The sequence below is a fragment of the Notamacropus eugenii genome, chromosome 2, assembly GCF_028372415.1.
Source record: "Notamacropus eugenii isolate mMacEug1 chromosome 2, mMacEug1.pri_v2, whole genome shotgun sequence".
NCBI classification, from domain to species: domain Eukaryota; kingdom Metazoa; phylum Chordata; class Mammalia; order Diprotodontia; family Macropodidae; genus Notamacropus; species Notamacropus eugenii.
In genome coordinates this window covers 455,524,606-455,550,056 of record NC_092873.1, presented here as the reverse complement: position 1 = coordinate 455,550,056, position 25,451 = coordinate 455,524,606, and the positions used below count along the sequence as shown (strand labels likewise).

The 25,451-nt window shown below is 36.8% G+C and overlaps 1 pseudogene; it reads left to right on the top strand.

Moving 5' to 3' along the window:
• Window positions 1–9,331, top strand: part of LOC140523180 (complement component 1 Q subcomponent-binding protein, mitochondrial pseudogene) — a 34,384-nt pseudogene extending 25,053 nt beyond the window's left edge.
• The last annotated feature ends 16,120 nt before the right edge of the window (window positions 9,332–25,451 follow it).

Here is a 25,451-nt window from a genome sequence, read left to right as displayed (position 1 = left end):
TTAATGTAATCAAAGTTATCCATTTTGCATTTCATAATGCAATCTATCTCTCCTTTAGTAAAGAATTCTTCCCTTCTCCATAGATCTGATAAATACACTATTCCTTGCTTCTCCAGTTTATTCATGGTATCAATCTTTATACCTAAATCATGTATCCATTTGGACTTTATTCTCGTGTACGGTGTCAGGTATGGGTCTATGCCTAATTTCCACCACACTGTTATCCAGTTTTCCCAGCAATTTTTGTCAAACAATGAGTTCTTATCCCAGAAGCTGGGGTCCTTGGGTTTATCAAACAGAAGGTTGCTATATTCCTTGCCTACTGCATCTTGAGTGCCAAGTCTATTCCACTTGTCTACCTCTCTGTTTCTTAGCCAATACCAAGTGGTTTTGATAATTGCTGCTTTATAGTACAGTTTGAGGTCTGGTAGCGCTAGGCCACCTTCCCAAGCATTTCTTTTCATTAGTCCCTTTGATATTCTGGACCTTTTGTTTTTCCAAATGAATTTTGATATTATTTTGTCCAGCTCTAGAAAGTAATTGTCTGATAGTTTAATTGGTATGGCACTAAATAAGTATATTAATTTGGGTAGAATTGTCATTTTTATTATATTAGCACGGCCTACCCATGAGCAACTAATGTTTTTCCACTTACTTAAATCTGACTTTATTTGTGCAAAAAGTGTCTTGTAATTGTGTTCATATAATCCCTGGGTTTGTTTTGGCAGGTAGACTCCTAAGTATTTTATACTGTCTACCCTAACTTTAAATGGGATTTCTCTTTCTATCTCTTGCTATTGGACTTTGTTGCTAATATATAGGAATGCAGAAGATTTGTGTGGGTTTATTTTGTACCCTGCAACTTTGCCAAAGTTGTTTATTAATTCTAGTAATTTTTTACTTGAATCTCTGGGATTCTCTAGGTAAATCATCATATCATCTGCAAAGAGTCATAACTTAGTTTCTTCTTTGGCTGTTTTAATTCCTTGGATATCTTTATCTTGTCTAATTGCTACAGCTAACATTTCTAGCACCATATTAAATAATAGTGGTGATAATGGACAACCTTGTTTCACCCCTGATCTTATTGGGAATGCATCTAGCTTATCCCCATTGCATATAATGCTTGCTGAAGGTTTTAGATAGATACTGCTTATTATTTTATGGAAAGTTCCCTTTATTCCTACATTCTCCAATGTTTTTAGTAGGAATGGATGTTGTATTTTGTCAAAAGCTTTTTCTGCATCTATTGAGATAATCATGTGGTTTTTGTTAGCATTGCTGTTGATGTGATCGATAATGCTAATAGTTTTCCTAATATTGAACCAGCCCTGTAGTCCTGGTATGAAACCTACCTGATCATAATGTATTAATCTCGTGATAAGATGCTGTATTCGTTTTGCTAGAATCTTATTTAAAATTTTTGCATCTATATTCATTAGGGAAATTGGTCTATAATTTTCTTTCTCTGTTTTGTCTCTTCCTGGTTTGGGTATCAAAACCATATTTGTATTATAGAAAGAATTTGGGAGGACTCCTTCTTCCCCAATTTTCAAGAATAGTGTATGTAGTATTGGAATTAACTGTTCTTTAAATATTTGATAGAATTCACTTGTGAATCCATCTGGCCCTGGAGATGTTTTCCTAGGGAGTTCATTGATGGCTTGTTCAATTTCTTTTTCTGAGATGGGGTTGTTTAAGTATTCAACTTCCTCTTCTGTTAATCTGGGCAATTTGTATTTTTTAAAATATTTATCCATCTCGTTTAGATTATCGAATTTGTGGGCATAAAGTTGGGCAAAGTAGTTTCTAATTATTGTTTTAATTTCCTCCTCATTGGAGGTGAGTTCACCCCTTTCATTTTTAATATTAGTAATTTGGTTTTCTTCTTTCTTTTTTTTAATCAGATTGACCAAAGGTTTATCAATTTTATTAGTTTTTTCATAAAACCAACTATTGGTTTTATTTATTAATTCAATAGTTTTCTTAATTTCAATTTTATTAATCTCTCCTTTGGTTTTCAGTTTTTCTAATTTGGTACTCACTTGGGGATTTTCAATTTGTTCTTTTTCTAGCTTTTTCAACTGCAAGCCTAAGTCATTGATCTCCTCTTTCTCTATTTTATTTATGTAAGCATTCAGAGATATAAAACTTCCCCTAATAACTGCTTTTGCAGTATCCCATAAGTTTTGGTATGTTGTCTCACTATTGTCATTCTCTCAAATGAAATTGTTGATTGTTTCTATGATTTCTTCTTTAACCCAACCCTTCTTTAGAATTAGATTATTTAGTTTCCAATTGATTTTTGGTTTCTCTTTCCATGGCCTTTTATTACATGTAATTTTTAATGCATTATGATCTGAAAAGGATGCATTGATTATCTCTACCTTTCTGCACTGGATTGTGAGATTTTTATGTCCTAGTACATGGTCAATTTTTGTAAATGTTCCATGTACCGCTGAGAAAAAGGTATATTCCTTTCTACTCCCATTTAATTTTCTCCAAAGATCTATCATATCTACCTTATCCAGAGTTTTATTTACCTCCTTAACCTCTTTCTTGTTTAATCTGAGGTTGGTTTTATCGAGTTCAGAGAGGGGGAGGTTGAGGTCCCCCACTAGTATAGTTTTGCTATCAATTTCTTCCTTCAACTCCCCCAACCTCTCCTCTAAGAATCTGGATGCTATACCACTTGGAGCATACATGTTTAGTAATGATATTGCTTCATTGTCTATGGTGCCTTTTAGCAGGATATAGTTTCCATCCTTATCCCTTTTGATTAGATCTATTTCTGCTTTTGCTTTGTCTGAGATTAGGATTGCTACTCCTGCCTTTCTTACATGAGCTGAAGCACAATATATTCTGCTCCATCCTTTGACCTTTATCCTATGTTTATCCCCCGTTTCAAATGTGTTTCTTGTAAGCAGCATATTGTTGGATTATGGCTTTTAATCCATTCTGCTATCCATCTCTGTTTTATGGGAGAGTTCATTCCATTCACATTCACAGTTATGATTACAATCTGTGTTTTTCCCTCCAACCTCTTTCCTACCATTTGTGCTTTTAGCTCTCCCGTCTCCCTTCCGCTCCTCAATAGTATTCACTTTTCTCCCCCTCCTCCTGCAGCCTTCCCCTCCTTCTTTTGACCCCCCTCCCTTTTAGTCCCCTTTACTCTTATTGCTTCTTTCCTCCCTTTTAGCCACCCTCCCCTTTCTTCCCCCTTCCTCTCCTACTACCTATAGAGCTAGTTAGGATTATCTACTTAATATTATTGTTCCCTCCTTTGAACAAATCAGATGAGAGTACCTCTCAAACAATGCTCATCTCCATCCCCTCCTTCCCTCTACTATAGTTTTGTACTTCTTCCTGTGATATAATTTGCCATTTTCTGCTTCCCCCTTTCCACACCTCCTATTACATTCCCTTCTCATACTTAAATCATATTTTTGACATGACATCATTTACTTTATGCCCATTGCCTCTACGTATATCCCTTTTATCATAATAGCTGTACAGTTCTCAAGATTAACAGGTATCATCTTCCCTTATAGGGAGGTAAACAGTTTGCCCTACTTGAGTAGCAAGTTTTTGTTTTTGTTTTTTCTCCTCTGTTTACCTTTTTATGATTCTCTGGAGACCTGCATTTGAAGATCAAATTGTCTATTGAGTTCTGGTGTTTTGGTCAGGAAGCTCTGGAAATCCCTTATTTCGTTGAATGACTTTCTCCTTGCCTGAAATGTTATGCTGAACTTTGCTGGCTAGTTGATCCTTGGTTGAAGTCCCAACTCCTTTGCCTTACGGAATATTGGGTTCCAATTCTTTCGATCTTTTAATGTAGAAGCTGCAAGGTCCTGTGTGATCCTGACTGTGTGTCCTTGATATTTGAATTGTTTCTTTCTGGCTGCTTGTAGTATTTTCTCCTTCACTTGATAGCTCTGGAATTTGGCAACTATATTTCTTGGGGTTTTGAGTTTGGGATCCCTTTCGGGAGGGGAACGGTGGATTCTTTCGATGACTATTTTGCCCTCTGAGTCTAGTACTTCTGGACAGTTTTCCTTGATGATTTCCTGGAAGAGATTGTCCAGACTCTTTTCTTCATCATGGGTTTCTGGCAGGCCAATAATTCTTAGATTTTCTCTCCTGGATCTATTTTCCAGGTCAATTGTTTTTCCAATTAAATATTTTACATTTTCTTCTATCTTTTCATTCTTTAGATTTTGTTTGACTGATTCTTGTTGCCTCATTGAGTCATTAGTTTCTACTTGCCCAATTCTAATCTTCATCGTAGTGTTTTCTTCAGTTAGCTTTTCCATCTCCTTTTCCATCTGACCAATTTTTCCCTTTAAGGAGCTATTTTCTCCATTTAATTTTTGTACTTCTTTTTCCATTCGACCAATTTTCCCAGTTAGGTTTTGGGTTTCCTTTTCCATCTGATCAATTTTCCCAATTAGGTTTTGGGTTTCCTTTTCCATTTGATTAGCTCTTCCTTTTAGGGAATTATTCTCTCCAGTTAATTTTTGAACTTCCTTTTCCATTTCTTCAATTTTGTTTTTCAGGGTGATGTTCTCATCAGTGAATTCTTTTTTTATAGTTTTAAAATCATTGGCCAGTTTTTCTTTTATATCCTTCTTCAGACGTTCCAGGTAATCTAGTTGTGCTTGCGAGAAATTCATAGTCCCATCTGAGGTTTCAGATGGAAGTACAGTCTCAGCTCTAACCTCTTTGGTGTTTGTGTTTTGGTCCTTATCCCCATAGAAAGATTCTATGGTTTTTTCACTTTTTGTCTGCTTTTTCCGATTCATGATGTTGGCTGAGTGTTGTAGCTTTTGGTTCTTTCAGTCAGAAGGTACAGGTCTTTAAGTTGAGCTGATGTGTGTCTAGGCTAAAAGCAGGGTTTTGTTTTTTGTTTCCCCGATCAACCCTGGGGTTAGCTTGTTAGGTATGTGGGAGGGGTGGTCTGTCCTCAGGCTATCTCCTCAGCTGACTTGAGGCAAAGGCAGGGTCAGGGGATGGTGATCCCAGCTTCCCTATTGTCTTCCCTTTTCCCCTGGAGGGCTTGGGCACGCCTAGAAGCTGATGCGTGTTCCCGCCCCTCCTGGGGCTCGTCTCCAGGCTCTGAGGCTTGCCTGGGTCTCAGTGCGAATTTTCTCTGCCCTGGGTCATCTGTCCCTCCAGCCGTCTCCGCCACCGTAGGAAGAATCCCCCTTTGCCACTTTTCCAGCCTCTGGTGTTATGAGACCACCCGCCCCCTTCTGCTGTTCCCGCTGATCCAGGATTAATCTGGGGAAGAATTTTATGGTTCCCCAACGGTCATCAGGGGGGAGCAGAGAGCACTTACTGATCACTCTGCCATCCCAGTTCCTGGAAGTTCAAGTAGTGACCCACCGAAGTCCGTCTTCAGGCTGAAGATTTCAAGGGCTGCTGCCCTTGTGGGTTATTTTGATGCAATTTGTATTTTCTACTTTTCTACTGTTTCAAAAACAAGACAAAATATACTTATTAATATATTTCATATAATCATTTCACTTGCCTTGAATTAGCTGTAACAATCTATTTTCAATAACTACCCTCATTAGAAGAGTCAACAAGTTACTTGAGTGCATAATTTCCAATAGAAAGAAAAGACTACAAAATAACATAAAAATTCAGGCACAAATATACAAAGAAATCGTATCACCAGGATGATCACCAAATGTAGATATATATTTCTTGAACTGCTACTGACATTTCGAGATTCCTCTTCCACTGCAGCAGATTTTTCACCAAGGAAGATTCCACTTCCAGTTGCATAGTTCCTCTTGAAAATTTCAATTTGATGAAGTACCAAGCCAACCATGCCTGCATGCTTGTTCCTCTTGGCTCAAATTCTGACTGAATGTCTCCATCTTTCCTTCTTGTCTTTACTTTCTCTCCACAAATGCCTTAAATGCTTTTCAGCTTCCTTTTCTGTGCTTCTTTCCCAATTAAATTATAAACAATTGTTCAGAGAGTTTTTCTTCAAATTTACATCTATATATTGATGGATCTATAGATCAATATATCATCCGTTTATCATCTCCCATGATATATTTATGTATCTGTTTCTCTGTTAGTTACTTGTGATTAATGATTTGATACCTAGAACTATATTTTCCAGAAGTAACAAAAGTTCATTTTTATATATTATATACAAGTTATGTTCTAGGCTAGAAATTACTTCATTTTTATAAAGTAGGTACTTTGAAAAACTTTTGAGAAGCCTAACATTATAATAACGCTTGTTTTTACCTCCTGAGAGGAGCATCATTAGAGAATTAAAGGTTTCAAGAGTTCTTGGGTAGGAGAAAAAAGCTCATTAAGATTTTGTAAGTGTATTATTCTCCATTAAACTAGTTACATACTAAAAAAAAATATAAAGACTTATAGTAGGACTCTGCCTTTACAAAGTAGTTTAAATCATAAAAGAAAGGGGCTACACTAATTAACTGCTATTCAAAAAAAAAAATGAATCCATCTCTAGAAGCCTAGCTACCATGTCCACAGAAAAAAGGTTTTTATTCTATGTATATATGTCAGAGAAATATATTTAGTTTTCAGACCATGAACATCTTTCTGAGGGAGTTTTGAAACTATAAACTCTTACAAGTTAAAATGACTAAAATTTTGTTTCAGGTTTTAGGGATGATCATGCCTAAAATAATTCTAGAACAATTTAATTCAACAGATTTGATAAAATGCTTAACATTTGCAAAATAGCATGGTAAGAGCTAATAATAAAAAAGGAGGAAAATCACTGTCCAGTACCTACCCTTAAGGTATTTGTAGCCTAAAATGACCTTATATGAAAAATGAACATAAATATTTATTCATGGGAATTAATCTTTAAATCCGTGGACCTAAATACCCAAATATTGGCTGATAACAATGTGTCAGGAAAATGGAATTAATATAAATGAAGAAGAGAGTAAAAAATAATTTAAGAGGAGAGGGTGCTGGAGACAAGATGGCAGAGAAAAGCCAGAAAGTTGCCTGAGCTCTCCTTAGTTTCCCTGAGAAATAATGATAAATCAAGCCTCTAAATGGATTCTTCAATGATAAAAAATACAAAAAGATGGAGTGAAACAATATTGCAGTTTAATGATAACTTAGCAGGACTTCAGGAAAGGTGAGTGCAGTATGTGTGTTTGTATTTATTTGTATATGAATGCATGGGCACACCTATACACACATAAGTATATGTGTATATACACAAGTGTGTGTGTATGATAGTCAATAGAAGGAAGGTAATAACATTAAGGGAAGCTGGGAAAGACATCTTACAAAACAGAATAATTTAGCTAAGACTTATAAGAAGCCAGGAGTAAAAGATGAAGTGGGAAAAAATTACAGGCATGAGAAATGAAAAGCTAGTAAAAATCAGGAGTTAGGAGATGGAGTGTCTTAGAAGAGCAACAGCAAGGAATGTGATTCAGTGTCACTGCATCATATAGTACTTAGAGGAGAGTAAAACATAAGAAGGAAGTATTTAATAATCACCTACTTATTCTAGGCACTGCACTGATCACTTTACAAATATTCCCTTTGTTCATCAGAATAAACTTGTCAAGTAAATGCTATTATTATTCCCATTTTACAGGGGAACAAACTGAGGCAGAGAGAGGATAAGTAACTTTTGAGGGTCACACAACTGGCCAGATTTGAACTCATCTTACTGACTTTAGATCCAGAGTTCTATCCACTGCACCACCTAGGTGCCTAGGAAAAAACTGCCTTATAAAGATCATTAAAAGTCAAAGAGACTTCATCCATCCTGAGCCACTGAAGTTTCTTGACTCTGTTGAGAAGTTTATTGACTATTGAGAGGTGAAATAGTTAGACCTCTAGCTCAGGAAGATTACTTTAGTAGCTGCGATGTTATTAGGAATGATTAAACTAAGAGCAAACGATTTTTAAATGAAAATATTTTTTTCAGATTTTCAAATATGATTTGTGTCATGATCAATTGTCATTTTGAAAATTATGCTTAGATAGTAACAAATTTCCAGTGCTTTCTGTCTGTTAGATGCTCTCTTGGCCAATTGCCATTTTAGCACAAGTTTGTTTTTGTTTTTGTTTTTTTTTTTTAATGCAATAAATGTTTAAAAAAGTTTATTTAAATGAAATAGATGTAAAAATCCATATATTTCAGTCATATGCTCAGGTAATTTCTTGGTCTCTATTTGTTACCATTTAAGTAAGTCTGCAAACATTTCTCTGTAATTTATATTTGTATAAAATTTGAATATCCTCCAATGCCTTTATAACAGTTATGAAAGTATGTTACATGCACTGGCAGGAAACAGCCACTTATTAAGCATCTATTATATTTCAAGTACTCAGTTAAGCAATTATAAATATTATCACACTTAATCTACGTAACAACAATAGGTACTAATATTATCTCCACTTCATAGTTAAGGAAACTGAGGGAGGTAAAGGTTAAATGATTTCCCTGGAATGACACAGCTGTTAAGTGTCTAGGGTTAGATTTGAACTCTGGTCATGAGTCAGGTCTTACTGACTCTGGGCAGAGCAGTCTATCTAATGTTCCACTTAATTGCTTCAGAGCAGCTTTTTCCAGCATGCCGAGGCCAAGAACTACTATGCTAGAGAGTATGCTCCAGATTACCAGCCTTGGTCCTGCAGCCGCCCCAGAGCACCCCTGGCTTATGCTCGTGCATGTGTGGGGGGCTCCACACCTAGAGGGACCAGGCCTTTGCTGAATTCCTGACCAATGAAATTAAAGAGGAGAGGAAAATTCAGAAACACAAATCCCTCCCCAAGATGCCCAAGGATTGGGAACTGGGTGTGTAAGGGACAGAGGCCAAATTAGTCTGGAGATTCGAGGGCGAGATGATCACAGTCACATTTAATATTAACAACAGTGTCCCACTGACATTTGATGATGAGCCATCAGTGGGACAGAAAGTCCAGGAACAGCAAGAGCCTGAGCTTACATCAACCCCAAACTTCCTGGTGGAGGTCATGAAGGATGATATCAAGAAGGCCCTTGTGCTGGACTGCCACTATACAGAATATGAGGTTGGACAGGAAGATGAGGATAAGAGTGATGTCTTCTCCATTCAGGAAGTCAGTTTTCAGCCCACCACTGAATCTGACTGGAAGGACACAAACTACATGCAACACAGATTCCCTGGACTTGGCCCCGTGCAACCACTTGATGAACTTTCTGGCTAACTGTGGTGTGGACAACACCTTTGCAGATGAACTGATTGAGCTCAGCATGGCCTTAGAGCACCAGGAGCACATCAACTTTCTGGAAGACCTGAAAGGGTTTGTCAAGTGTCAGTAGGAAGGCCTGAGACCAAGGGCCTGCAGGGCATTCAGAGACCTTCTTTCCAAGAGAACATTATCTAGAAGCTGTTGTGTAGATAGTGCCGCAAAATACCACCAGGCCTAAATTATGTTCCTGAGCCCTTTTATTTTCTTTGCTGGCATATTTGTACACTACCACAGAATGAGGGGAAATAAAACCCTGGGACTTTTCCAGAACCCAGTGTCAGTCCGTGCTCCCCTGAGCCCCCTTCCCACTCCCAGGAATAAACAGAATTGTCCATAAAAAAAAAAATAAAAATAAAAAACAGATTACCAGCCTTGTTTTTAAGATTCCCCCAGCAAACAAGAAGAGTAGCAGCCCATAGGTGATACAACCTAGCAACTCCTTTTACAAATGCTATGCCTCATCAGAATCCACAACTACTAAAGATCCACAAAAAAGGAGAAAATTATTGTTACCCAGGTTAGCACTGGCAAATGATTCAACACTAAATATACATACAATTTTATCAATGGAAAGGAAATTAAAGAATATACTGTACCATCTGCTTTGCTTCTCCTCATTAAGGAAAGCTGAAATTTTCTGACTTATAGCTTAAATTAGCTGTGTTGTCTATGCCTATTAGAATATGAACTCGAGAGCAGAGGCTGTCTTACTTGATAATATTATGTCCCTAGTATTCAATGTCCAATAAAATTTTCCTTCCTTCCTTCCTTTCTTCCTTCCTTCCTTCCTTCCTTCCTTCCTTCCTTCCTTCCTTCCTTCCTTCCTTCCTTCCTTCCTTCCTTCCTTCCATCAAAAATACAATGAAATAGTGAAACATCCTCCCTCACGTCTAGCAGTGTGTTTGGTATATAGCAGGCAGTTACATATTTACAGACTTTAAAGCTGTTTTGATTTTCTTCCCTAGTTGTCTTATTAAAAGAGAACACAATTAGATTATTAAAAAAATAGGACAAAAAAGAAAAAGGTTATAATTTCAAAGGGAAAATTTCTAACTAAGTGAACCATAGAAGAAAATCTTAGAAGGACTACAATATTGGTTTAACAGCAGAAGATGATGGAAGAAACACTTCCTAAGGATTTGTGATGATAGGAAGATTAGGGAGACAAAGCCCCATCTAGAGACCTATCTAAAAAAAAGGATTAAGGTGACATTATCATGATTCAAAAATTAAAAAAAAAAACACCTGACATTGTTGAAATAAGCCCAAAATGAAAAACAACTTATGAACAGGTAGGTCATACTTCCTCAAGGGGAAAAACATCTCTTCCACATTAACATGCCTACATACATTCACACATACACGTATATGTTATACATAATTTTAAAAGTAGTCCATTCTTTCTCAATGAAAAAACATCTCTTCTATATTAAAATATGCCCATACACACATGTGTGTATATAGATATAAATATAGATGTAAAATATTGGGAATGGGCTCTTAAGTTGAAAGTTAAAGTACACAGTCCTGGCAAGATATACCATACTGTCACTAGCTCCCCCCCCCAATAGGTTAATTACAAAAAAACTCAGAAAAGTAAAGCACATTTTTTCTTTTAAATTGTATAAATAACTTACTTGTAGGTTTTTTGTGTAGTTTTAAAGATACTTCATCAGTGATGACTGATCAAAATCAAGTGAATTGGCTAGAAAGACTAAAGATTCAACTAAATTAAATTCAGAAAATATGTTAAGGACATATTATTGACTATGAAACTTCCAGAATTGTGTTTGAATTTTACCTTTTAATGCTTTAGTAACTAAAGGAGAAAAGTTGCGTATATGCAAACACATATAATATGTATATATTTAAATGTAACTCATCACTGATGTGTCAGAAAGTAAATTATTCTTATTAGTTTCTAACAATATTAAAATATATGTATATGTACATATATATGTAATTTATTTTGTTAAGTAATTTACAATTACAATTTTTAAAAATTAATGATAAATTCTAAACATTTTTAGTTTCAAAGCAGCAGCTTGTCTTTCCTTGAGAAGATAATATAATATTGATTATACATTTGAAGTCAGGTAAAACATACTTCAATACTGGAAATGCTGAAAAAAAAAACTGTCAAAAAAGATTTTTTTAAGTATACAAGCTGCAGGCCAAGATGGCAGAGTAGAAAGACAGATGTGTAGAAGCTCCTCCCCCACAGCCCATAAAATATCTGCAAAAAATAACTTTAAACAAATTCTAGAGCAGCAGAAGCCACAAAATGACAAAGTGAAAGAAATTTCCATCCCAAGATAGGCTGGAAGACTGACAAGAAAGGTCTAATACACCGGGCTTGGAGCAGAGTATAGGACATGACCAAAGAAGACTTCACGGTGCCACCCCAAGCAGCAGCAGTTCCCAGAGCGCACAACCGATGAATGCCAAAGACACCTTCAAAGGTCAGTGAAAAAGCTTTTTCACCTGGAAAAGAAGAGAATGCAATCTGGACCTGTCAGCAGCAGCCACTGCAGTAGCATCCATTTTTGGAGCCCTCAGTTTAAAGACCATGGGGGAATTGAATAGTTGATCTGAGTCTCAGCTGTGAGTAGCTATCCTGGGGTGATGAGGAGTACTGGCTAGTGGAGCTGGAGGAGGCTCTGGAGAGAGAATTCTCCTCACAGATCCTAGGAAGAAGAGTGCTTGTGGTTGCTCCCAGAACAGAGAGCAGTCCTGGAGAGGAGTTAAACTCCTCTCCCTTGATTGAGCCACCTTGGAGGAACTGAGAACTTACAGATCCCCAGAGAATACCATCCTCTTTTCAAAGGACTCAAAAGTCAAATAACTGGCTGGGAAAAATGCTCAAAAAACGTAAAGAAATAAGACTCTAAAAGGCTATTTTCTTGGTGAACAGGTATTTTTTTACATCCTTTAGAATAAGGAAAAACAATGCATACCATCAGAGGAAGACCCAAGTCAAGGCTTTACATCCAAACCCTCCAAAATAAATATGCAATAGTCTCAGGCCATGGAAGAGCTCGAAAATGATTTTGAAAATTAAGTAAGAAAGGTGGACGAAAGATTGGGGAGAGAAATGAGAATGTAGCAAGAAAATCAAGAAAAGCAGGTCAAAAAGAGACCTGAGGAGATCTAAAAAATGCTGAAGAAAATAACACTTTTAAAAATATGCTAATTCAATTTGCACAAAAAGTCCAAAAAGCCAATGAGGAGAAGAATGCTTTAAAAAAGCAGAATTAATCAAATGAAAACAGAGGTTCAAAAGTTCATTGAAGAAAATACTTCTTTAAATATTAGAATAGAGCAAATGGAAGCTCATGACTTTATGAGAAACAAAGAAATTAAAAAAAAAATTTAAAAAAAGAAGATAATATGAAATATCACATTGGTGAACAACTGACCTGGAAAACAGATCAAGGAGAGACAATTTAAAAATTATGGGACTACCTGAAAGCCATGATCAAAAAAAGAGCCTAGACATCATCTTTCATGAAATTATCAAGGAAAACTGCCCTGAGATTCTAGAACCAGAGGGCAAAATAAATATTCAAGGAATCCACAGAACACCGCCTGAAAGAGATCCAAAAAGAGAAACTCTTATGAACATTGTGGCCAAATTCCAGAGTTCCCAGGTCAAGGAAAAAATATTGCAAGCAGCCAGAAAGAAACAATTCAAGTATTATGGAAATATAATGAGGATAGCAAAAGATCTAGCAGCTTCTACATTAAGGGATCAAAGGGCAAGGAATAGGATATTCCAGAAGTCAAAGGAACTAGGACTAAAACCAAGAATCACCTATCCAGCAAAACTGAGTATAGTACTTCAGGGGAAAAAAAGGTCTTTCAATGAAATTGAGGACTTTCAAACATTCTTGATGAAAAGACCAGAGCTGAAAAGAAAATTTGACTTTCAAACACAAGAATGAAGAGAGCCATGAAAAGGTGAACAGCAAAGAGAAGTCATAAGGGACTTCACTAAAGTTGAACTGTTTACATTCCTACATGGAAAGACAATATTTGTAACTCTTGAAACTTTTCAGTATCTGGGTACTGGGTGGAATTACACACGCACACATGCACACACACACACACACACACACACACACACACACACACACACACACACATAGAGACAGAGTGCACAGAGTGCATTGAAGAGGATGGGATCATATCTTTAAAAAATGAAATCAAGCAGTGAGAGAGAAATATATTGGGAGGAGAAAGGGAGAAATGGAATGGGGCAAATTATCTCTCATAAAAGAGGCAAGCAAAAGACTTATTAGTGGAGGGATAAAGAGGGGAGGTGAGAGAAAAACATGAAGTTTACTCTCATCACATCCCACTAAAGGAAGGAATAAAATGCACACTCATTTTGGTATGAAAACCTATCTTACAATACAGGAAAGTGGGGAATAAGGGGATAATCAGGGTGGGGGGGGATGATGGAAGAGAAGGCATGGGGAGGAGGGAGCAATTTGAGGTCGACACTCATGGGGAGGGACAGGATCAAAAGAGAATAGAAGTAATGGGGGACAGGATAGGATGGAGGGAAATATAGTCAGTCTTATACAACACAACTATTATGGAAGTCATTTGCAAAACTACACAGATTTGGCCTATATTGAATTGCTTGCCTTCCAAAGGGAAGGGGTGGGGAGGGAGGGAGGTAAAGAAGTTGCAACTCAAAGTGTTAGGAACAGTTGTCGAGTAATGTTCTTGCCACTAGGAAATAAGAAATACAGGTAAAGGGGTATAGAAAGTTATCCGACCCTACAGGACAAAAGAGAAGATGAAGACAAGGGCAGAGAGGGATGATAGAAGAGAGAGCAGATTGGTGATAGGGGCAATTAGAATGCTCGGTGTTTGGGGGGGGGAGGGGACAAAAGGGGAGAAAATTTGTAACCCAAAATTTTGTTAAAATGAATGTCAAATAAATAAATTTAAAAAAAAGAAAGGGAGAAATGAAATGGGGCAAATTATCACTTATAAAAGACATAAGAAAATGTTTTTTCAATGGGGGAGAAAAGGGAAGAGTGGAGAGGGAAAAAGTAAAGCTTACTCTCATCACATTTGGCTTAAGGAGGGAATAACATGCAAACTCAATTTGGTATGAAAATCTATCTTATCCTACAGGAAAGTATGGGAGAAGGGGATAAGTGGGGTGGGAGGATGACAGAAAGGAGGGCAAGTGGGAGGAGGGACTAATTAGAAGTAAACACTTTTTGGGGAGGATCAAGGTCAAAAGAGAGAATAGAATAAATGAAGGGCATGATAAGATTGAGGGAAATACAGTTATTCTATTATGAAACTATTATGACTACTATGGAAGTCTTTTGCAAAACCATATATATAATGTATATTGAATTACTTGCCTTCTCAGTGGGAATGGGTGGTGAGGGAGGAAGGGAGAGAAGTTGGAACTCAAAGTTTTAGGAGCAAATGTTGAGAAGTATTTTTGCATGAAATAAGAAATATAGGTAATGGGGTATAAAAATCTATTTTACTCCACAAGAAAAGAGAGAAGATGGAGATAAGCAAAGGGAGGGGTGTGATGGAAGGGTGAGCAGATTGGGGAAGGGGTAATCAGAATGCATGGTGCTTTTGTGTATATATATATCTATATATCTATATCTATATATTGATAGATAGATATATATATAGATAGATAGATAGATAGATAGATAGATAGATAGATATAGATATATATTTAGTTTTGATATTACTTCATTGTGTATGGTGTCTTTTAACAAGTCATACTTTCCTTCCTTATCTTTTGTAAGTAGGTTTCTTTTTTCACTTTGTCTGAAATTATGATCACTTGGTTTTTGTTATTGTTATTCTTCAGTTATTTCAGTAATGCTTAACTTTCTGTGAACCCATTTGGAGTTTCCTTGGCAAAGCTAATAAAGTAGTTTGCCATGTCCTTCATCTCATTTTGCAGATTTAGAAACAGAAGTAACAGAGTTAAGTGACTTTCAAATGTCACCTCACCTCCCCACCATTTTTATTTCCACTGTAATAGCTCTTTCTTTTGCTCCTGTTTTATGTGAGAAACATTTTTTCCATTCTTCTGCACCCTCCCCCTCTGTTGCATAGCATCCCTCTTTCATACCTATACAAATTATATCATCCTGGCATAATCAATTCACGCAGAGACACCTTCTTTCTATATATAATCCTTCTCACTGTCCTAGGAATGATATTTTTCTTTGAAATTATTTGTATGGGGAGTGAGAGTAACTACTCACCTAAGCTCTTAGAAAAACACCTTCACATACCTCTAAGAAGAGAATCTGACCAAATTTTGGAGGTGCAGAATCCAATAGGAGATAGACTTTGGCACATTTACAGCACAGGAAAGACTGGAAGGTCGACCAGAAGGATCTGTTCCACAGAGGTGGAGAAGCATACAGCACACAGCAAAGCACTTCCCTGCCATAGCATGGACAAGCAAGAAAGCCACGGGACAGCCTGAGTCAGTGCCACCATGGTAGAATGGCAGAATGGCAGCCCAGGGTAGGAGACCAGCAGAGTCCAGAAAATGAGAATCGCTGAGCCCTGGATATCAGCCACAGCTGCTCCTGAGACTATAAGCTCACAAATTAAAGGTCTGTAAGTCTTCTGGGAGGCAAAATGGTGCAGTGATTGGTAAATGCTCTCTCTGCCTACCCTTATTGACCTCAAAAGAACCATAAAATATTTCCCCAGAAAAATTCTGGATCAGCAGGATCAACAGAAGAGACAAACAGTCTTATAGCACCAGAAGACAGGAAAATAGCTAAAAAGAATCACTCTTACTGTGCTGACCAAAGTTGTCCCAGACAGCCCCACTTCAGGGAACCAACCTAGAGGAGTCCAAGGAAGGTGGAGCTTTGCACCAGGATCCTGGTGCCTCAGGGCTCCAGGGGAAACCGAGACAATAAGACAGTCAGGATGACCAAGCACTAAGCTTGCCTTTGCTCTAGCTTAGCTGAGGAGATCTCTGGTGATGAGACCATCCCTCCCCTACACTTAAAAACTAGCTTGAGGGCTACTCTGGGGAAACACACATAAAAAAGATACCTGTCCTCTGCTTTCTCACACCAGCCAGCTCAGTACCAGATTCTCCAGCATCCAGCTGAAAGAACCAGAGTCCACAATACACAGATCATCATAATGAGTAAGAAGAAGCAAGGCAAGAAAGCAAAGACTATAGAATCTTCCTATGGGGACAAGGACCAAAACTCGAATACCAAAACTGTCAGCATTGAGACTGCACTCCCCTCTGAAACTTCAGAAGAGACTATGAACTGCATGCATGCACAAAGAACACTCTTGGAAGAGCTGAAGAAGGAAATAGAAGAAAAACTCGGCAATGATTTCAAAGGTATGAAGAAAGAATTCCTTGAAGAGAATAGCCTTTTAAACAAAAAAACTGAACAAATGGAAAAGGAAGCACAAAATCTAACTGGGAAAATTGGACAAATGGAAAAGGAAGTTCAAAAGCTAACTGGAGAAAATAATTCCTTAAAAGGAATAATTGGACAGATTGAAAAGGTGAAGAAAAAATTAACTGAAGAAAACAATTTCATGAAAATTAGAAGTGGACAAGTAGAAGCTAAGGGCTCTATGAGAAATCAAGAATCAGACAAACAAGATCTAAAGAATGAAAAGGTAGAAGAAAATGTGAAATATCTAATTGGAAAAACAACTGATTTGGAAAATAGATCTGGGAGGGAAAATTTAAGAATTATTGGCCTACCAGAAAGCTATGATGAAAAGAAAAAGAGCCTGGACAATATCTTCCAAGAAATCATCCAGGGAAACTTCCCAGAAGTACTGGATCCAGAGGGCAAAACAGTCATCGAAAGAATCCACCCTTCATCTCCTGAAAGGGATCCCAAACTAAAAACAGCAAGAAATATTGTTGCCAAATTCCAGAACTATGAAGTGAAGGAGAAAATACTACAGGAAACCATAAAAAAAATCATTCAAATATCGAGGAGCTACAGTCAGGATCACACAGGATCTTGCATGAAATTGGAATATGAGAGTCCATAAGGCAAAGTATCTGGGATTACAACCAAGGATCAATTACCCAGCAAAGTTCAGCATAACACTTCAGGCAAGGAGACAGACATTCAATGAAATAAGGGATTTCCAGATTTTTCTGACAAAAAGGCCAGAACTCAATAGAAAATTTGATCTTCAAACACAGGTCTCAAGAGAGGCACAAAAAGGTAAACAGTACAAAATAAAATTTGTTACTCAATTTTGGAAAACTGTTCACTTCCCTTTAAGGGAAGATGAGACTTGTTATTCTTGAGAATTATACATCTATTATGAAATATAAAAGTGATATACATATATAGAGGGAACATGTATAAAGTAAATGATGTGATGATAAAAAGTGTGATTTAAGCATGCAAAGGGATTGTAACAGGAGATGTGGAAAAGAGGAAGAAGAAGATGGTTAATTACATCACAGGAATAAGTACAAAATTATAGCATAGCAAGAGGGGAGGGAGATTAGGATTGTTTGAGAGATACTCTCATCAGATTTGGTTCAAGGAGGGAACAACAAAATTAAGTATATAAATCTAACTAGATCTATAAGCAGAAGGAGGGGAAGGGGCAAAGAAAGGGAGGGGAGGCTAAAAGGGAGGGAAGAAGTAGTAAGGGTAAAGAGTAGTAAAAGGAAGGGAGGCTGAAAGAAGGAAGGGAAGACTATGGGACATGGTGTTCAAAAGTGAAAACTCTATTGAGGATTAGAAGGGAGACAGAAGAATTAAAGCACAAATAGTGGGAAAGCGGATAGAGGGAAAGACCCAGATAGTGATCATAACTGTGAATGTGAATGGAATGAACTCTCCCATAAAACAGAGATGGATAGCAAAATTCATTAAAAGTCATACTCCAACAATATGTTGTTTACAAGAAAGACATTTGAAATGAGGGGATACATATAGGGTAAAGGGAAAATGTCGGAGCAGAATACATTGTGCCTCAGCTGATGTAAGAAAAGCAGAGGAGGCAATACTAACCTCAGACAAAGCAAAAGCAGAAATAGATCTAATTCGAAAGAGATAAGGAAGGAAACTATATGCTAAAAGGCACCATAGACAATGAAGCAATATCATTATGCGACATATATGCTCCAAGCAGTATAGCATCCAAATTCTTTGATGACAAGTTAAATGAGTTACATGAAAAAATAGACCGCAAAGCTATATTAGTAGAGGACCTCAACTTCCCCCTCTCTGAACTTCATAAATATAACCTTAAAATAAACAAGAAAGAAGTTAAGGAGGTGAATAAAACTCTGGATAAGATAGATATGATAGATCTCTGTAGAAAAGTGAATGTAGATAGAAAGGAATATACCTTTTTCTCAGCAGTACATGGCACATATACAAAAACTGACCATGTACTAGAACGTAAAAACCTCATAATCCAGAGCAGAAAGGCAGAAATAGTCAATGCATCCTTTTCAGATCACAGTATAACAAAATTTACATGTAATCAAAAGCCATGGAAACACAAACCAAAAACTAATTAGAAACTAAACAATCTAATCCTAAAGAATGAGTGTGTTAAACAACAAATTTAGAAACAATCAACAACTTCATTCAAGGGAATGACAATAATGAGACAACCTACAAAATTTTGTGGGATACTGCAAAAGTAATTCTTAGGGAAAGCTTTATATCTGTGAATGCCTACATGAATAAAACAGAGAAAGAGGAAATCAAGGAATTGGGCATGCAGTTGAAAAAGCTAGAAAAAGAATGAATTGAAAATCCCCAAGTAAATATCAAATTAGACATACTGAAAACCAAAGGGGAGATAAATAAAACTGAAATTAAGAAAATTATTGAACTACTAAATAAAACTGAGTTAGTTTTATGAAAAAAGCCATAAAATTCATAAAGCTCTCATCAATTTGATTTTAAAAAATGTAGAAAACCAAATTACCAATATCAAAAATGAAAGGGGTGAACTCATCTCCAATGAGGAAGAAATTAAAATGATAATTAGAAATAACATGGCCCAACTTTAAGCCCATAAATTTTATACGAAATTTTAGCAAAAAGAATACAGCAACTTATCATGAGTATAATACATTATGATCAGGTAGGATTCATATCAGGAATGCAGGGCTGGTTCAGTATTAGGAAAACTATTAGCATTATTGATCATATCAAAAACAAGCCTAACAGAAATCACATGATTATCTCAATAGATGTGGATATACTTTTGGACAAAATACAACACCCATTCCTATTAAAAACGCTGGAGATCATAGGATTACATGGAACTTTTCATAAAATAACATGCCATATCTACATAAAATCTTTAGAAAACATTGCATGAAATGGAGATAAGCTACATGCATTTCCAATAAGTTAGGTGTGAAACAAGGATGTCTATTATCAGCACCATTATTCAGTATGGTACTAGAACTGTTAGCTGTAGCAATTAGTGAAGATAAAGAAATTGAAGTAATTAGAAGAGGCAAAGAATAAACTCTTTGCAGATGATATGATGACATACTTAGATATAGAAAGAGAAATCCCATGTCAAGCTAGGGTAGACACTGTAAAGTATTTGGAAGTCTACCTGCAAAAACAAAATCAGGGCCTATATGAACACAATTATAAGACACTTTTTTCACAAATAAAGTCAAATCTAAGTAAGTGGAAAAATATCAGTTGCTCGTGGGTAGGCAGAGCCAGTACAATAATAATGACAATTCTACCTAAATTTATTTACTTACTTAGTGCTGTAACAATCAAACTATTGGATAGTTATTTTCTAGACCTGGAGAAAATAATATCAAAATTCAGTTGGAAGAACAAAAGGTCCAGAATATCAAAGGGACTAATGAAAAGAAATGCTAGGGAAGGTGGCCTAGCTTTACCAGATTTCAAAGTGTATTACAAAGCAGCAATTATCAAAATCACTTGGTACTGGCTAAGAAACAGAAGGGTAGACAAGTGGAATAAGCTAGGTACTCAAGACACGGTAGGCAATAAATACAGCAATCTACTGTTCGATAAACTCAAGGACTCCAGCTTTTGGGACAAGAACTCACTGTGTGACAAAAATTGCTTGAAAACTGGACAACAGTGTGGCAGAAACTAGGCATAGACCAATGCCTGACATCATACACAAGAATAAAATCCAAATGGGTACATGACCTAGGTATAAAGATTGATACTATAATAGAGCAAAGAATGGTGTATTTATCAGATTTATAGAGAAGGGAATAATTTTTGACTAAAGAGGAGATAGGAAGCATTATGAAGTACAAAATGGATAATTAGGATTACATTAAACTGAAAAGATTTTATACAACCAAACCCAATGCAACCAAGATTCGGAGTGATGTAGAAAACTTAGAAAGAATTTTTGCATCTAGTGTCTGTGATAAAGGCTTCATTCCTAAAACATATAGAGAACTGAGTCAAATGTACAAGAATACAAGGCATTCTCCAATTGATAAATCATCATCAAAATATGAATAGGCAGTTTTCAGAGGAAGAAATTAAAGATACCTATAGTCATATGAAGAAATGTTCTAAATCACTATTGATTAGAGAGACGTATATCAAAACATCTCTGTGGTACCACATCACACCTATCAGATTGGCTAACATGACAAAACAGGAAGATGATAAATCTTGGAGAAGATGTGGGAGAGTAGGAACACTAATTCGTTGTTGGTGGAGCTTTGAGCTGATCCACTCATTCTCGATAGTGGTTTAGAAGTATGCGCAAAGGGCTACAAAAATGTGCATACCCTTTGATCCAGCAATACCACTTTTATAACTGTATTTCCAAGAGAGCATAAAAATGGGAAAGGGTCCCACATGAACAAAAATATTTATAGCAGCACTCTTTTTAGTAGTCAAAAACTGGAAATCAAGGGGATGCTCATTAACTGGAGAATGGCTGAATAAATTATGGTAAATGAACATAATAGAATACTATTTTGCTATAAGAAATGATGAACAGGAAGACTTCAGAGAGACCTGGACAGAGTTATATGATCTGATGCTGAGTGAAAGGAGCAGAACCAGGAGATATTTGTGTATCACAATGACCACAGTATGGTAGAATTTTTTCTGGTGGACTTGGAACTTCACTGAAATACAAGGATTTAAAAAATTCCCAATGGTTTCTTAAGGCAAAATGCCTTCCACATCCAGAGAAAGAACTATGAAATTCAATTGCAGAATGTAGTAAATCATTTTCTTTTGTGCTACATTTTGGTTTCTTTTACGATTTTTCCCATTCATTTTAATTCTTATATACAACATGACTATGATGAAAATGTATTTAATAGGAATGTCTGTGTAGAACATATATAAAATTGTATGCCTTCTGGAGGAGGGAAGGGGAAGGTAGGGCAGAGGGAAGGGAAAAATAATATAAGTTATATTGTAGTGATTTTGGAACAATGAAAATATATAAAAAATAAATGTCAAAAAAATTTACAAAACACTATTTATATGATCTTACCATGTAGGAAAGCAAAGGTTAACATTACTGAGATTCTTATAGCTTCTTTTTCATATTTGACTTTTATGTTATTCTTCAGTTTTGTGTTTTAATGTCACATTTCCTTTAGCTCTGTTCTTTTATCAGGAATGCTTGAAAGTTCTTTTTTACCCCAAACTGTCCATGTTTTCCCTTGAAGGATTATACTCAGGTTTTTTTTTTAATTTCTTTCTTTTTATATATTAATTTTATTTACTTTTAGTGTTTTACAATCACTACCATATAACTCATATTTCCCCCCCCTACGTATCCCCCATCTCCCTGCTTCCTCTAAGAGATGGCATATACTTCTATATAGGATCTATACATACATTCTTAGTAAATATATTTTCACTACATTCATGCTGCAGAGAAGAACTAAAATGAATGGGAGAAATCATATAACAAACCAAAACATAATACACATAACAAAAAAAAATGATCTACTACATTCTGAGAGTTCATTCTGTTCACATTCACAGTTGATTACAATCTGTGTATTTCCCTCCATCCTCTTTCCCACCATTTGTGCTTTTAGTTCTCCCATCTCCCTTTCCCTCCTCAATAGTTTTCACTTTTTGCCACCACCTTCTGCAGCCTTGATTTCCTTCCTTTAGTCCCCCTCCCTTTTACTCCCCTTTACCCTTACTACTTCTTCCCTCCCTTTTAGCTTCCCCTCCACTTTCTTGACCCGTCCCTTCTTATTACCTGTAGAGCTAGTTAGAATTATATGCTTAATTAAGTTTATTGTTCCCTCCTTGAACCAAATCAGATGAGAGTACCTCTCAATCAATGCTCATCTCCCTCCCCTCTTTCCCGCTACTATAATTTTGTACTTCTTCCTGTGATGTAATTCATCATTTTCTTCTTCCTCCTTTTCGTACCTCTTGTAAAAATCCCTTTGCATGATTAAATCATATTTTAATCATCTCATCATTTACTTTATACCTTCTCTATCTATGTATATCCCTGTTATATTTCATAATAGAAGCCCAATTCTCAAGATTAACAAATATCATCTTCCTTTATAGGGCAGTAAACAGTTTGCCCAAATTGATGAACAAGTTTTTCTTTTCCCCTGTTTATTTTTATATGCCTCTCCTGAGACCTGCATTTGAAGATTTAATTTTCTACTGAATTCTGGCTTTTTTGTCCAGAAGGTCTGGATATCCTTATTTTGCTGAATGTCCATCTCCTTGCCTGAAATATTATGCTGAACTTTGCTGGGTAATTGATCGTTGGTTGTAGTGCCAGCTCCTTTGCCTTATGCAATATCAGATTCCAGTTCATTCTATTGTTTAACATAGAAGCTGCAAGTTCCTGTGTAATACTGACTAAAGCTCTTCGATATTTTAAAGTTTTCTTTCTGGCTGCCTGTAGTATTTTCTCCTTCAACTGATAGTTCTGGAATTGAGCAATGACTTTCCTTGTGTTTTTAGTTTGGGATTACTTTTGTGAGGTAGATGGTGGACTCTTTTGATTACTGTTTTGCCCTCTGGATCTAACACTTCTGGACAGGTTTCCTTGATGATTTCCTGGAGGATATTGGCCAGACCGTTTTTTTTTTTTTTTATCATGGTTTCTGGCAGGCAAATAATTCTTAAATTTTCTCTCCTGGATCTATTTTCCAGGTCAGTTGTTTTTCCAATTAGATATTTTATATTTTCTTCTATCTTTTCATTCTTTAGATTTTTGCTTGACTGATTCTTGGTGTCTCATAGTGTCATTAGTTTCTACTTGCCCAATTCTTATTTTTATCAAATTGTTTTCTTCAATTCACTTTTGCATCTCCTTTTCCATCTGTCCAATTATTCCTTTTAAGGAATTATTTTCTCCAGTTAGTTTTTGAACTTTCTGTTCCATTTGCCCAATTTTCCCAGTTTTGTGCTTCCATTTCCATTTGTACAATTTGCCTTTTTAAAGAAATGTTCTCTTTATGGAATTCTTTTATCGTAGTTTTAAACTCATTGGCCAGTTTCTCTTCTATTTCCTTCTTCAGCTGTTCTAGGAGAGCTTTTCGTGCATGTGAGCAGTTCATAGTCCATTCTGAAGTTTCAGATGGGAGTACAGTCTCATTACTGACTATTGTTATTCTTGTTTTGTTCTTTGTCCCCCTAGAAAGATTCCACGGTTTTTTCACCCTTGTTTTACTTTTTCTTGCTCATGATGGTGATTGTATGTTGTGGCTTCTGGCTCTTTCAGTTAGAAGCTGCAGAACGTGGTGTTGAGCTGATTGGTGTGAAAAATCTAAGGGCAGGTGTCTTTTTATTTTTTTTGTGTGTGTGTTTCCCCTGGGGCTAGCTTGTTAAGCATGCAATGGTCTAGCCAGGGTAGATCTCCTCAACTGAGCTGAGGCAAAGGCAAGCTCAGAGGTTGGTGAACTCAGCTTCCCTATTGTCTTCCTGTTTTCCCTGGAGCACTGAGACATACCTGGATCCTAGTGTGAGTTTTCACCACTCCTGTGGCTCCTCTCCTAATGCTGAGGCTCACCTGGGTACTAGTGTGAGTTTCCACCATCCTGGGGCCCCTCTCCTTCTGGTTCACCTCTGCCACAGTAAGAGGAATCCCTCTTAGCTATTTTCCTAGCCTCAGATGCTATAAGACTGTTTGCCCCCTTGACTGTTCCCACCAATCCAGGATTTTTCTGGGGAAATATTTTACAGTTCTTTTGAGGTCAACAAGGGGGGAGGAGAGAGCATTTACTGATCACTCCACCATCCTGGCTCCTGGAAGTTCACGTAGGTGACTTATAGACATTTAATCTGTAGGCTGAAAGTCTCAGAAGCTGCTCATGTTGATATCTGGGGCTCAGTGGCTGTCACTCACTCAGTTATGCTGGTCTCCTGCCCTGGGCTACCATTCTGTGTCTGCCTGATGCTACCTCAGGCCTCCCCAGGGCCCTCCTGCTCTGCTGCACTGGATGTGCTGAACTTTGTGCTGAGTGCTCACTCCCGCAAAACCTATCCTTCCCATTGACCTTCAAGTCTATCCTGAGCTGTAAATCTGCCACAGCCTGTCTCCTATTGGATTCTGTACCTCCAAAGTTTGGTCAGATTCTCTCCTTAGAGTTATCTGAAGGAGTTTGTCTAAGAGCTTAGGTGAATAGTTGCTCTCACTCCGCCATCTTAGCACTGCTTCCTGATTATACTTAGTGTGGTGAGGACACCGTGGTTGGTTCTAATCCTAGTTCCTTTGCATCCCAGAATTTCATATTCCAAAACTTCTACTCCTTTAACACGGAAGCTGATAAAACTTTCGTAATACTAACTATGGCTCAAAGACATTTAATTCCTTTCTGGCTGCTTATAATTATTTTGCCTTGACATGAATTTTGGCTAGACTATTTCTTGGAGTTTTCCTTTTGGTATAACTTTTAGGTGGTGATTGTTAGTCTTGCAATTTCTATTTTATCCTATGGATCTAAGATATGTAGGCAGTTTTCTTTGATCATTTATAGAAAGATGGTGTTCAGGAACTTCCAGTCAGTGGTTTGCATTTACCCCAACCCTCCATCTTCCTTATAAGAGTCCCTGACTCAATTTAGACTCTAACTCAAGAAAAAAAGGAATTCATACACTAAGAATGGAACTAGGAACTTAGCCTGTACCTAACCCTTCTCCAGCTTCCAGAAAGTGGAATTGAGCCTTTGG